We start from the raw sequence: 13,174 nt of genomic DNA, 5'->3' as shown, positions 1-13,174 counted from the left end.
CCTTGAAACGCTTACTGCAGTGTTTCAAAACAAAGCACGTTTCCCTTGGTTTTGTAGAAGATGGTTAAGACTCAGAAATATAAGTTGGGTTTTCCCCCATCCTTTCTCACTGCACTTCAATATTCGGCTCCGCTCGTTCCACCTGCAGAGCCGCTAATCTGTGCGCCCTCGGTGAGCAGCATTATCCTGACAACACAGCGGCAAAAGGAACGGAGGCCGCGGCACTTCCAACAATGCCCGAGGGCCCCGGGAATGGGCGCTCCACTCCAGCTGCCCTTCATATTGTTGTCTCCCTATCCAATTTACTCGAGAATTTCCCACTGGCTCTTGGCCGCTTCCCAAATGAGAATGTAATCTTTTAAAGATTACACTGCATAATGGAGGGACAAGGAGCTCTTTATTAACTGGGATGGGGAGTCACTTGCTATTAGGGCAGGGAGAGGGATGGGCTGTAACAGTGTTTTGTGAGCTCTGCTTTCTGCCCCTTCCCGTCCCCTCCGTCATGGGGTGGCAGGTTGGGAATGGGAAACCACTGCAGCTGCACTGTAGGAAAAAATAATTGAATGTAGGTTATGATTATGGCAATTACTTTTATAATGTGAGGGATTATAGCATTACTAGAATATTGCCAACAAGATTAAGTTCCTAACCTAATACCACAGCATGTTTTCAGAAAAATAAAAAAAAAAGAAAAAAAAAAATCTCCTGCTTGTTCCAGAGTTGATGCACTCAAAGATTATTAGTACAATATGAAGTAACCAAGAAGCTAAAGAACCTGAAGTGCTGTTTGTATCGTTGTTGGGTTCCTGTCACCTTGACCTCACTGAGCTATGCCAGCTAGATACTCCCACCCCTTTTTGGGTGGAAAGCAAGGCAATATTCTGCTAATTGTTAGTGTTGCCTCTCTCTCCTGTCAAACAGATAACCTTCCACTGCTAATAGTTAATAAAATGGTAACCAAAAGTTAAATTTGGCAATAGATAAATTTTTAAAATTCCACCACAGGGCCATATTCTGCCATGCAATCCTAGTGAACTTTCTGGGAAGCTTCAGCAGCAAAATATTTTCATACTGTGCTCTGCTTTTACTACGTGTCTTTCAAATGGGTTCTTAATATGGAGGTTATATATGTATAAAATGGAGCAATATTAGGTGACTTCTGGTATGAGCATGAGGTGAATTTTGCTCAAGTCAGTGGAGTTCTGCAGTCTGCAGTGCAGCTTCCGTCTGCATCCACAGACAGGTCATAGATGAGACTTTGTTATATAGATAGCACAGATATAACATTGTATAGATTGTTCATGCTAGGAGTAAAAGATAAGTTAATTACGTAGGAAGAGCAGTTTCCTTTTGTTCATCATCTGGAAAATGAGTAGAAAATTAAATTTTGGGAACTTCAGAAATATATCACGTGTTAGTCATTACCAGCAAATAAGTGATTTCATGGAAAAGCCAACGTTTTGTTTCTGAAGAGGAATGCTGGTGAGCAATCTAATTCTATAAATGTTTCATAGCTTTGTTATATGGTATGTGCTGAATGATTTCTTCAGCAGTCGGTTTGATTTTCAATGCATGGACATTGAAATGTCTTCGCACTGTTGTGCCTAATGAAAATACCTGTTATTACACAAAGTTATTTGAGACCTTGGGAAAGACCAGAGATGAATTTGTAAATCAACTTTTTCTTCCTCCTGTTCTTTTCTAATGAAAAACGGGAGTAATAGGTAACAAATTGAAGTCCTACAGGAGCACTGTTGCTTTGGACAGGACATGAAATCCCTAAAGGGCAGCAATACCGTGTTTGATCTCACTCCCCCTTTTTCCCTTCCTCCCTCCTGCCTGGCCTTGAGTCTACAGAAAAAGAAGCTAATCTGATTTCATGGTATTCTTATGCTGACTCCTCCTGTTTCACTGGTTATAGATCTGACCAGCGTCACATAGGAACTGTTTGACTCCATGACATGGACACTTTGCTTCTTGATCTTGCTATTTATTTAAACTCAGAAGAGTCATGCAGGCAGAAGCTGCTCTACGTTTCCTTCTGGGATTGGAAGCACTGGATGTTAAGAAGCTTGTATTTCTAGTTGGTTTCATAATTTCCTTGTGGGCTCTAACTAGACTAAAAGGGCTATTCCTCTATTGCCTAACGAGGTATCTTTCCATTCCTCGTCTTGGCTTATTTCTGTTTCAGGCACAGTCCCTACGTTCCAAGTGCAATACCCTGTTATTGAACTGCTCCAGGGGCTGCTTGGCTTTGTCACTGCTGTGTTCAATCCTCAATGCCAGGAACAATTCAACAAGGAATCAACTTGTTTTCTCGTGTCTCCTGTGCCCAGGGATCTTACTGACTCTTTCGTTGTGACGTTCTTTTAGAGAGAAGGTGAAGAGGTCAGCGCAGGTTTATTACACAAACCATTACATTTTATTACACACAATCTACCCGTCGACTGCAGAGTGCTCGATGCTCGCAGCAACCTAGGGGCCTGACAGGCAGGTGTTACCTTCACGAACCAGGCAGAGGCACCTGTGACCCACGAGGGGACCAGATGCCCACGGGCAGCTCCTTGCCTGGCCCGGAGCTTCCCTGGTGCTTCCTGCCCCTGCCTGCGCCCCGGGGGCTTCTTGCAGGGCTTCAGCAGAACGTGGCACTGGCTCTGCTGCAATGGGACGTGCTGGAAATTGTAAAGGCAGGGATACAGATTCGTGTGCACATCTGTGTGTGCCCTCCCACTCTTAATAGGTAGGAAAACACAAGCATTTTAGTGAGCTGTGGTGCTGTGGGTATTTATTTATTTTCTTTTTTTTAAAAAAAAACCCTGTATTTAACTGCCATAAAGACCCAGGTGCAAAGTTCTTGAAGTTATACAAAAAGTACTGTAATACAAGCTGGACATACTGGTATGTTCAAAAGCTTTTTAGAGAAAAGTTTGGGTGGTTTTCTTCATGATGCTATTAATCCTACAGCATAAACTGGACTGAAAGTCTTCCTGCCCCAAAATGTCCTGGTGGACTTATTTTCAGGGCTAGTGGGAAATTTCTGTAAGAAATTATCATATGCCTCTCTTTGGGGGTTCTTTTTGTTTCTCCCCTGAACTGTAACTTCTCTCAATAGCTTTTGAACATTTTCTATAGTTTATGGGGTTTTACTTGCATTTTTATCTATGTAAATTGATGTTGAAATCAGTTTTGAAACTACAGCAGAAACTTCTGTTTACCAAAATATTTAGCTTTTAGTCAAACCTCACACAGTCCAACAGCTTAACTGTCTCTTTTCTATTCTGACATGCAAATACCCTTAGATTGCCCTGAATATGAAGGAAAATGTGTTCAACCATCCTTATTGAGAGATGGAGAACAAAGATCGGTCGCTATGGTGTATTTGATGGGCAGTAGTTTATTAAACTGCTGTTACTTGACTGTTTTTAATAATGTTTGTCATAGCGCAACTAAAACAGGCTAGGGTCGCTTCTGATCTTCCAAGCAGTTAGAAAAAAAAAGATCTCTGGAGCTTTTCTCCAGATACAACATGGAGTGTTAGCTCTTTGCAAGAGTCGGCTATTTGCGGCATTACTCTATACAAGGCCAACAGTTTGAACTCAACTTTAAGCAATGCTGTAGTGCAGGAAACTCCTGAAATATGGGTCTTATTTTCACACTGAATCTTTTCAGCTGAATGATTGTTGTTGCTTTTAAACAACACCAATTTTCTTAATATACGAGTACAGCATAGATAACGTTGCATTTCAGTGATCTTTTCCTCGATATAGTGACATGGCACTAGCATCTAGCAAGCGCGTACATTCCTGTGGTGTTTTCAAAAGCATACAAGAAACCATATGTTTTCATAGGAAAACAGCTGTTACCAAGCATGTGCTTTCCTCGATAGAGTGACAGTTATTAAAAGGGCAGAGCAGGACCACGGCTTGTCTTTTAAGTTGAATAAAAGCTGGCAGTAGCTGTCGCTTTGAATGTGCAGTGGCGCTACATGTAGATACTGCCACGCAGAGCATGCTGAAACTGCAAGGGAGATTAACGTCCATAGTCTGCTGCTTGGAAGAGACAATATAAATCTCTGTGCTGCTTTGAGCTGTGAATGCCTCTCTAGGAGTTATAGTAACAGACAAATTAGCATAATGTAATTGGCTGGCAAGGTCAGCCCCTCTCCAGGAGCATTAGCAATGTTTACTGTAAGGAGAGACAGACCACGTATTGTAGGGTAGTGCGTTGTCTGTCCTTTTCGAAGGAAGAATAAGCATTTTGGACTCCCTGCATGACAGGCTTTCTACCATCTCTCATTAAAATTTAAACTATCATGTTTCTGCCTTAAAGCAAATCATCTGCAACAGCAATGAGGAATATTCTCCACTATCAAACAAATCTTTGTATCTTTTTTTCTTACTCTCTACTGAATAGGTATTCTATGAATGATAAGCTAACATACCCTGTCAATACCTAATAAATCTTGTTGGGAGACTTAACATTTCTGGTCTTATTGTATAAGATCTAATTAGTAATAATCCATCCAAAGAAAGTCCAATAAAACCCATCCAAACTCACCAGGCTTCTTGTTTGGACACCTAGAAACTTATTGGGAAAATTTTGAGCCAGCTTGTGCATTCCAAACACATTCAGCGTTGCAAAGTCTTTCACAACTGTGGGTCAGAAACATGAGATGCTGCTCCACCTTTTGAAGCAGGGCTTGTGATGAGATACAAAGCACCTTGACTTTTTAGGCTTCCATCTGACAATTTGTACCACTTATTTGAAAAGATATATATTCCCGAAATATCTGGGAAATGGCTTTTGGAATATCAATGGGAATTTCATTGTCTTTTCCTTTATGCTAATCACTAGCAATGCTGAAAGTTATACTCTAATTTCCCTACAGAACTGGCAGAAAGGCTAAAGCATGCACAGGATCACCTTCAGAGCAGCATTTTGTTGGGAAACCTGTTTCCTTGTGCTTAGATCGTGTGATTTGATGGAGATCCAGGGCATAGTCCTTTCCATGGTCTTCTGTTAATGAAGAAAAACCCAACATCTCCTGGATTCCAAGACAGCAATTGTATTTTGAGTCCTATAGCAAATGTAGGTTAGGTGGGTTTAAAGGATTCAAAGGTAACGTGGTCTTCTCTCATGGTAATACTCTCGCCATTTTGAGAACAGGGCTGTCATTCCTGATCCTTTTCCTCTCTTCCTCAGCTTTCAGGTATCAAGTCGGTTTGAGTGTAAACTTCCCATTGACAGATGCTTTTTTGCAGGCTGGGTTGAGAAGAGTGCTGAGCAAGAGTCACAATCCCGCTTGGAACTCACTTGTTCCTCAAGAACGCATCCCTGACGAGTGTCTTCAATGGCTCCATTGAAACTCCTGCTTTCCATTGAATTATCATTCGCATCCTGGGATAAAACTGTCTATCTTGCTAGATCACGCCATTACATGGGAGGAACAGTTGTTTAATATTTTGGGGAGTAGAGGAAAATAAGCGTTCTGGCTCATCAGCTTTGAGCGAGGGCTCACCATAGCATTTCAGAAGTGTGTGGCTCTCTAAAGGAACGTTATATAATTTCCACAGGATGGCTCCACATGGCATTTAATTAGTGTTACTGGAAGCATGTACATCTGGCTGATTGTCTGGTAGCAGCATCAAATATAGTACAGCTTGTTTGTTGTTTTACTCCAGTCAGAAAAGAAGCTGAGCAAAATGTGTGCTACTTTTATAACTGAGATTCCACCCCTTGTGCCACCACTGTATAATCTCAGTAAGAGTTTTAGCCTAAATCTTCTTGTGATTTTTAGTGCCCAGTTTTGGATGCAAAACCAGAAATGCTTTAATTAGATGATCCCTTAGTGATTTTCTGCAGTGCTGTCTGGACTTAAGCATGCAGCCGTTCTTTGCTTTTACTAATTTATATGCCATTCTTTGCTTTCCTGTTTCCAGTTACCAAAGAACTGTTCTTCTGTTTTGCTGTTTTTCTTGTGCCATTTGTCATACAACTCCTTCTATATTACTTGAAAGTGTCTTAGTTATGATCTATGGTCATTTCTGTGAGCCTGGTTTCAAACACATGCTACTCCGAAGTCCTGTTTCCAAAGCATGCCTTCTGCTCTGCCGCTGCTGTAGTATTCTAGCCTCCCTAGATACACTGTGTTGTCTGTAAAAGGTATTCTGCACTTGTCATTTCCAAGTGCTCTGCAGTTGTTGAAGATATTACTCATCCTGTTTTGGATACAGGGCAGAAGCACGTGGAATGATTTGCTCAAAGCCATGTAGTAAATCTGTAGAAGAATGAGGGAGAGAACTGCTGTGTAGCTACCAATGTATCTGGACCAGTGTCCTGAGCCTCAGGACACCTTTTGAGCAGTATTCTTCATCTTTCCCTTGTCTCAGTCCTTGGAAACTCTATGTTCTAATTCTATGCCACTTTGTTTACTTAGTTTGTTTCCTATTTCCAGCAGCTCTTCTTCTGGCAATCCCCTGAAAGCTCTGCTTTAAGACTCAAGTTGCTTGCCCTCAGGCTGTGGCCAGTTGACTCTATTCTTCTTTTGCTGCAGTGTATCAGGAGGAGGATCCTATTGGTTTCCTTTTCTTCAGAATATGCTTGTTCTTCTCCCCTTGAAAGTTGTTCTTTGTGCCTGTCTGCAGATGGTAACTGCTGAAACGATGGCATTGAGAGGCAAGAGCAGCCTGGATCCCCTTAGTGCCACTCAGGCACAAGCACCTTAGTTCCCTTGTTGGAGTTTCAGGGAATACTAGCACAGTTTCTTGTAATACCTGTTTGACTCTCCATGATCTGTGCTATACCTACTGAAAATGAACTTTTCTTACCTAGAAGAAGGGTATTTAGCTTCTTTGCTTTCTAAATAGGCAGTCTGATTTTCTTCCTGAACCCCAACATTTTCAACTACTTAGGACTACACAGGTTATTAGTTCCCTCTGAATACTTCGAGCTGATAAGCACAATTCTCTGAAGTCTTCCAAGTTGAAGGAATAGACCCAGCTAGCTCTTTTCTTACAAAATATCAGCCTAAAAATGATTGAAATGAATGTGGATGCTTCTAACTTCATGCTTGCCCTTGTGGTTCCTTCCCAGGAGGTTTGGTGAATTAACTGCCTTGCAGTTTGATGTTTTGGGGTTCCTTGTAGGCTTTGCACTGATCAGAACCATTTGCTGCTTACTGGTTCACTTGCCAGTGCATCCCATGGGTTAGACCCATGTGCTCTTGAAAATGGGAAATGGTCTGGGAGTTTTATGAGACCACTCTTGGCCTGACTCCTGGACCCTTTCAAGCATTTTAGAGCACAGTCCCCACGTTGTATTAGCTGGCGAGGCCCAACAGAGCTGCTGCAGTGGGTGAATGCTAAAAGAATATTCAGGATGTGCATTTTATAACCAGGGTAGCAGCATTTCCACTTGACTTCTTAGCAGAAAAGTTAAGCCTGCTGGTTTTCTGCTTGAAACTGCCTGAAAAGAAATTCACTGGGTGTTTTGTTACTATCATCCTTGTGCTCCTTTACCAACTGCTCTAAAAAATCTTCTGGTCGCTGAGTGCAGTCAAGCAGCCATTGCTATAACTCATGCACGCTGCCGATAACTTAGGCCAGTGAAATCAAATTTGAAAAAAGCTTTAGATAAAATTTAACAAGTTTAAATGCTCAAATGCTGTCTCTGTGAACTTGCTATTAACGGATTATAAATGGTTTGCCTAACATTGAAAAGCCTAGTGCCTTCAGTTAGCAGTATCAAAGGCTTGTTTAAAGCAATTCCTGCAGGACTGCCATCCCCTCCCTCTCCCCCGACCCCCTGCTTTCTGTTTCGGGATGGATAAAAACAAACTCCTTACAATAAAGAAAGGAAGGCCAGGTTTTCAACTACCCTCTGACTGGCCTCCAGATCTGGCAGCTGCTTTTGCATGTCTTAATTGCTTGTCCTGTAAGAGCTGACATGCACCTACTTTGCAGAGGTACTTTGAGCACCCACTTTGCACTTGCATTCTGTCTGATTTACAGAAGTGAAATGATAGTCCTGGAAGAAACTGTGGAGTGGAGCTTAAAATACTATTTTAAAAAGCAGTTTATTGGTTTTCCAAATTCACAAATAAGTATTTGATGCACAAAAATAGTGCAAAATAGCAGATAAGGCACCAGACTGGGAGAAAAGGGGCATTTCCATTGAGTCCTGATTTCTGGCTACACAAATCAGTTACTTTCTCTTTTTCCTCATTCCCCTTCCCTTGCTTTGTCTTTGGACTCTAAGGCTTATGGGCAAGTTTAGTCCATCAATGTGTCTATACAGATCTTAGCACAATAAGGCCTTGATTTCGGCTGAAGCCTCTAGGAATTACACCTAGTAAGTATTCTAGTGAGTCCTTTTCTTCTTTTTAAAGTTTCTTACTAGCCCTTAGTAGCTGCATTTGAAATTCATGGCAAGCTCCTCTGTTTACAGCAGTCTAATGAGACCTTCCTTGTGTCCCTAAGATAATATTATAGATAGAAGCCAGTTTTTCCTTAGATGCAGCTTTATGGAGAATGTATTTTCTTATAAATATGCTCTTTGTCAAAGGGTTTGTTGTTTTGTGTTTATTGGTGTTCCATCTGCTCTAGAGAATACATTTGAGAAAACCTAGCTCCAGCATGGCATATAATGTTTCATTAGCAGGCATAACCTTGTTTATTTGCTTTTTAAAATTGTATTTAGAAAAGGAAATCAGTTTGCACCATTGACATGCTGCCAGGTTCCTGTTTATAAATGTCACAATAGGCAACTTGGAAGAAAAGAAATAATCAGTTCATGGTTTTTGCATAGAGTATGACAAAAACTGTGTAGAGCCACTTGTGCTTCCCTTCCTTTGCAGCCTCCCAGTTGGACACAGTGTGGTGGTAGCAGTGCAAAACACCCGGAGTGACCCACACTGGGCTCTGCACACTTAGTGTGACTGACATTTACTGGAATAGAAGCAGCTCTTTGTGCTGTGTTTTTGAAATGGCTGTCTTGGGCAAGGGATTGTGTATGGAACCAGTAACCCTGAGGAAAAGGCGACATATCTGTAGGAAACTTCAAGACATAAGCATGCAATCTGAGGTCATCTTTTCCCATAGAGAAGCTATTTCCTTTTAAAATCTGGTGAGTCCAGGCTTACAAAATTCCCTACTCCTTGAAAATATGTTCATTACATTTCCTATCTCCCTCTTTTTCTGTCTCTCTTTCCTCTTGCAAATGGATTTTCATGGGCACATCTGGTACACACCATATATTGCACACTGTGTATGTAAAGAAGACTCCATATGTCTAAAGCACAGTCTGGGCAGACTTGCCAAAAAGGGCATGAAGAGGGTAGTGGGGGAAGAGGGGAAGGAATCCTGGAATACAAGGGTCATCTTTCAGTATTCATTTCTGCTGGTAATTAGAGGGCATCACTAAATGCCTGTAATTAGATCATGTCACAAAAAATTAAGATAAAAGACAAAAATTCTAAATCTCCTGCATTTTGTCCGTAGTATCAGAGGAGTCAGAGAGCATTCGCTTGAAACAATGGGTACAGTGGAGGACAGGCAGGGAGGCTTACTGCACCCCTGAAATAAGTTCATATGAAATTTCTCCAAAAGGTGCAAGGAAGAGTCCAGAGGAGGTGACTGTGCCCTTCATGTATCCTTGATGGAACTGGTCCGTATTGCTTTCTTTTCAGTGAATAATTAGTGCAGTGAAATGGCTCATTTAGATATTTCAGCGTTAGTTGCTGAGTTGATTAAAATTGCCCAAGCAGGTTTGGCTGGAAGGACAATGTTGGAGCTGGTGTTGAACAGGCAGGAAGGAATAAGGAGCTGATAACACCCTCTCCTGTCCTGTCTTCCCCTTTACGTCCTACCCCATGGAATGAGTAGTCAAGTCCTTTTTCTGCCTTGGCCTGAGGTTTCTGCACCCACACACATCCACACGCTCTGCAACCTCAGATCATACCAGCGACCGCTTTACATACTGCTCTAGGCTAGTAGGACTTCAATGAACTCATCGGGCTTCAAGTTATGGTGGTGACTGCTGCTGTCTCGAGGTGGCTTATACCTGGCTTAGCACCTCACATGCCTGTCCTGCATCTCGTGCCATGTTCCTTAGCAGCACCACATCATTTTCTAAGGATTAACAGGTTCAGATGTCATTTGAATCACTCAGTGTATCTCCAAAAGTCTTCCTGATAACATAACAAGAGGAATTGACATAACAAGAGGAAAGGAAAGAGAATGAAAAGATTGTTTTTGAAGACTTTTTAAAAGTTTTTTTTCATATCTTTCTAGTAGCAGCTATCATATATATATGTATATATATATTTAGAATAATTCATCCTAAATTAAAAAAGTGTTTTTACAGATTCCAACACAGCCATTTAGGAAGAAATTTAGAAAACTCCTGCCAGCGCCAGTATACAAGCCTGACACAAGTAATTACACAAGTAATTGGCCACATAGGCGTTTCTGTGGGACTTTGGCTCCAAAGTACTTAAGACATTTAGAAAAAAAGGATTGGGGATACTGAATTGCACGGCTCCTTTTAGGAATGTTCACTTCTTTGTCAGGAGGCCGTGGTGGCAGTGCCCTGCTGCCGGGTCCGGGCAGCAGTCAGGCTGCGGTCTGTGAAGTGCTGGTGGTCGCGGCGCTGTGGTAAGCCATGTGCAGCTGGTCTGCGTAGCCAGCTTGCCTCAATTACACAGTTTATGATAAGAGTGCAGAGTGCTCGCCGAGAAATTCGGAGGGCTGACAGGGGTCTGTGATCCAAAAAATTGGAAACCAGCGGCCGGGACTGATAAGTGCAGATTCAAAGCTTTCTGATTGCAGCGAGGGCAGTGTTTTCCTTCTCTCCCCATCTGCCTATCATTACCTGTCATTTCTGAGGAAAGAGTTTAGTTTTTCTGTAAGTTTTTACCGCTAAGGAGATCAGGTTGATAACATTTCACTGAGGAGTGGGGCCCGGAGTTCAAGAGGTCAGATATCTCTCTCATGCTCACGGCTGCAGGCCTTGAGTCTGCGGCATCATGTGCATAGTGATCCGTTTTGGGAAAGGATGGGAGAGGCTTGAGAGGGCAGAAAGCTCTTTCTGCCTTCTGGGATCTGTCTTGGCTTTTTTTTTTTTTTTTATGTGCCATTTTTATCATAAGACTGTTAAGTGAAATGCTTTGAGAAACAGATCCTCAAATAGATCCTTTGGCATCACTTCTGTAATTTTGTGTCAGCCTCTTCTAGTGACTCATATCTCTCACTAAGTAAGGGAATTAAATGGATTTTACCAGTCTGCTGTAAGATCTTCTTAGTGCTTTGTCCCTGGGCTTAATGTTACTACACATTTTTCAACAGTTCGTTTCTCTGCCATTTTTTCTGCCTGTTTTTTTTTTATTTCCTCATTTTTTTTCTCATCTCTACACAGATGTTACAATTTTTAAAAAGTACTGCATTTCAATCATTTCAATTTTCATCACGTTTATTCTCTTGCATAATGGCCTTTTTTCTTTTTTAATTCAAATTTTTGCAATAGACTTTTTTCTATAATCTTCCAATAGCATTAGCAGTCTGACTCATTTTTTTTATCTCATTTTTTTCCCTGGTTCCTCTGTTTACATTTGCTGGTACTGTGTGGACTGTGAAAGTACAGAATTTAGTTCTGTGCTGATGGCAGTTCAGACGTGGGGCTCTGGAAATGGATGAGGCAGCTCCGGCGGCATGGTGTGAGACTGCTTTGGAGATTGGGGCTGTTTGTGGGGAGATTTGGTAACTTGTGCTTTCAGATGATCTTCCTCTTCTGTCATGAGAGATTTGATAGAGGCTCAAGAGTTTTGATAAGTTATTATACATGATTAAAATAATTTTGAACGATACTGCTATTATTTGCCAAATTAGCCTGTAATTTTTTTATACAGTGGCTTCTAAGATTTTAAGCCAGCATGTTCTTCAGTTGTTTGATCATCACGTGCATCTGAGGAACATGTCATAGATGGGTTCCACTCATGTCTGTCTGTTTCGTGGAGCTACGATCTCCATCATCAAGATGCTACCCTGTGCTTTTTAGAAATTTGCACTTTGCTGTCGTTTAAATCTGCATATTGGTTGTCCTGAATGCTGTGTGTCTGTTGATTGTAGATTAGAAATGCCTTTGTTGTTGTTGTTGTTCCTTCTGGATGTCAAAAGGACACATAAAAGGGAGACAGCTTAGAATATTTCTCTTTAATAAAACATACTAATGGAGAGGCCAGGCTGTATCACATCTAAAGGCGCATAGTGTCTTTGATTTTTCTCATTTAAATATTTCTTTTTAAAGTTAATGCTTCTTTCCTTGAATTGTTTCAGAAATGCTTAAAGTTGCTGTTTGGGAAAACATGGGTAAACAACTTTTTTCAGAAAACAAAAAAGTGCAAAAAAGTGTTTAAATTATGTTTAAATGAATTGGATTATTTTCTTTTTTCCTGGCAAATACTTTCTGACTTTAAAAGTTATATAATATTATGCCAAATGGTCATATATTTTATATACAATCTGTTATCGCTTGCAATTCTAAAGGCTCACCCAGACCAAGCCTGAATAAGTCATTCATCAGTTCATATAAAACTGGCATTTGCAGTTTTCCTAAAACCTTCTAGGCAAAACAAAACAACACAAAAAAAAAATACCAGGAGCATTTCAGTTATCTTTGGTTCGGAAACTCGCTCTGATGATAGTTTAAAAACACAAACAAACCCTGCCTGAAACTCAGTACGCTACAGTCAGTGGATACGAGAGGATAGATGCATCCTCTTCATGCTTGGCCTGTGCTCGGAGGGGGTGTGTGGTGGAGGTGGTGTGTGATGTGAATGGGTGTTTCACTGGAAGACAGTGACTGCCTCGAGTCATAGGGTGTATTTCGCCTGTGTCTCCGGAGCCCTCGCTCCTCTGCTGCACTTGCCAACAGGGTGTGTGTGTGTTCCCTCGCAGGGATGTGTAATCCTCTCCACCAGGACATGGAGGAATGACCTCCAGAAGCTTTTAACCTTTAGAAGAAAAAAGAAAAAAAAGAAAAGAAAAAAAAGAAGAAGAAAAAAATAAAAAAGGATGTTGCTCACCCAAGGTTAAAATGCTGCATGGGGAAGAAGAATGCTTGCATATTCTCTCCAAAGTTTCCTGGCTGTTGTTAAAAGGGAAGGTGGTCAGAGAAGAAT

At 41.3% G+C, this 13,174-nt stretch overlaps 1 protein-coding gene across 1 annotated transcript in view; it reads left to right on the top strand.

The window, feature by feature from the left end:
* Positions 1-13,174, top strand: part of CREB5 (cAMP responsive element binding protein 5) — a 232,631-nt gene that overhangs the window by 58,046 nt on the left and 161,411 nt on the right. The gene's annotated exons all lie outside the window — the stretch shown is intronic.

The sequence above is a fragment of the Tinamus guttatus genome, unplaced genomic scaffold (assembly GCF_059628265.1).
Source record: "Tinamus guttatus ecotype Peru unplaced genomic scaffold, ASM5962826v1 Tinamus_guttatus_pri_ptg000115l, whole genome shotgun sequence".
Lineage (NCBI taxonomy): Eukaryota > Metazoa > Chordata > Aves > Tinamiformes > Tinamidae > Tinamus > Tinamus guttatus.
The sequence above is the reverse complement of the archived record's forward strand: the minus strand, read 5'-3'. Positions and strand labels throughout refer to the sequence as shown.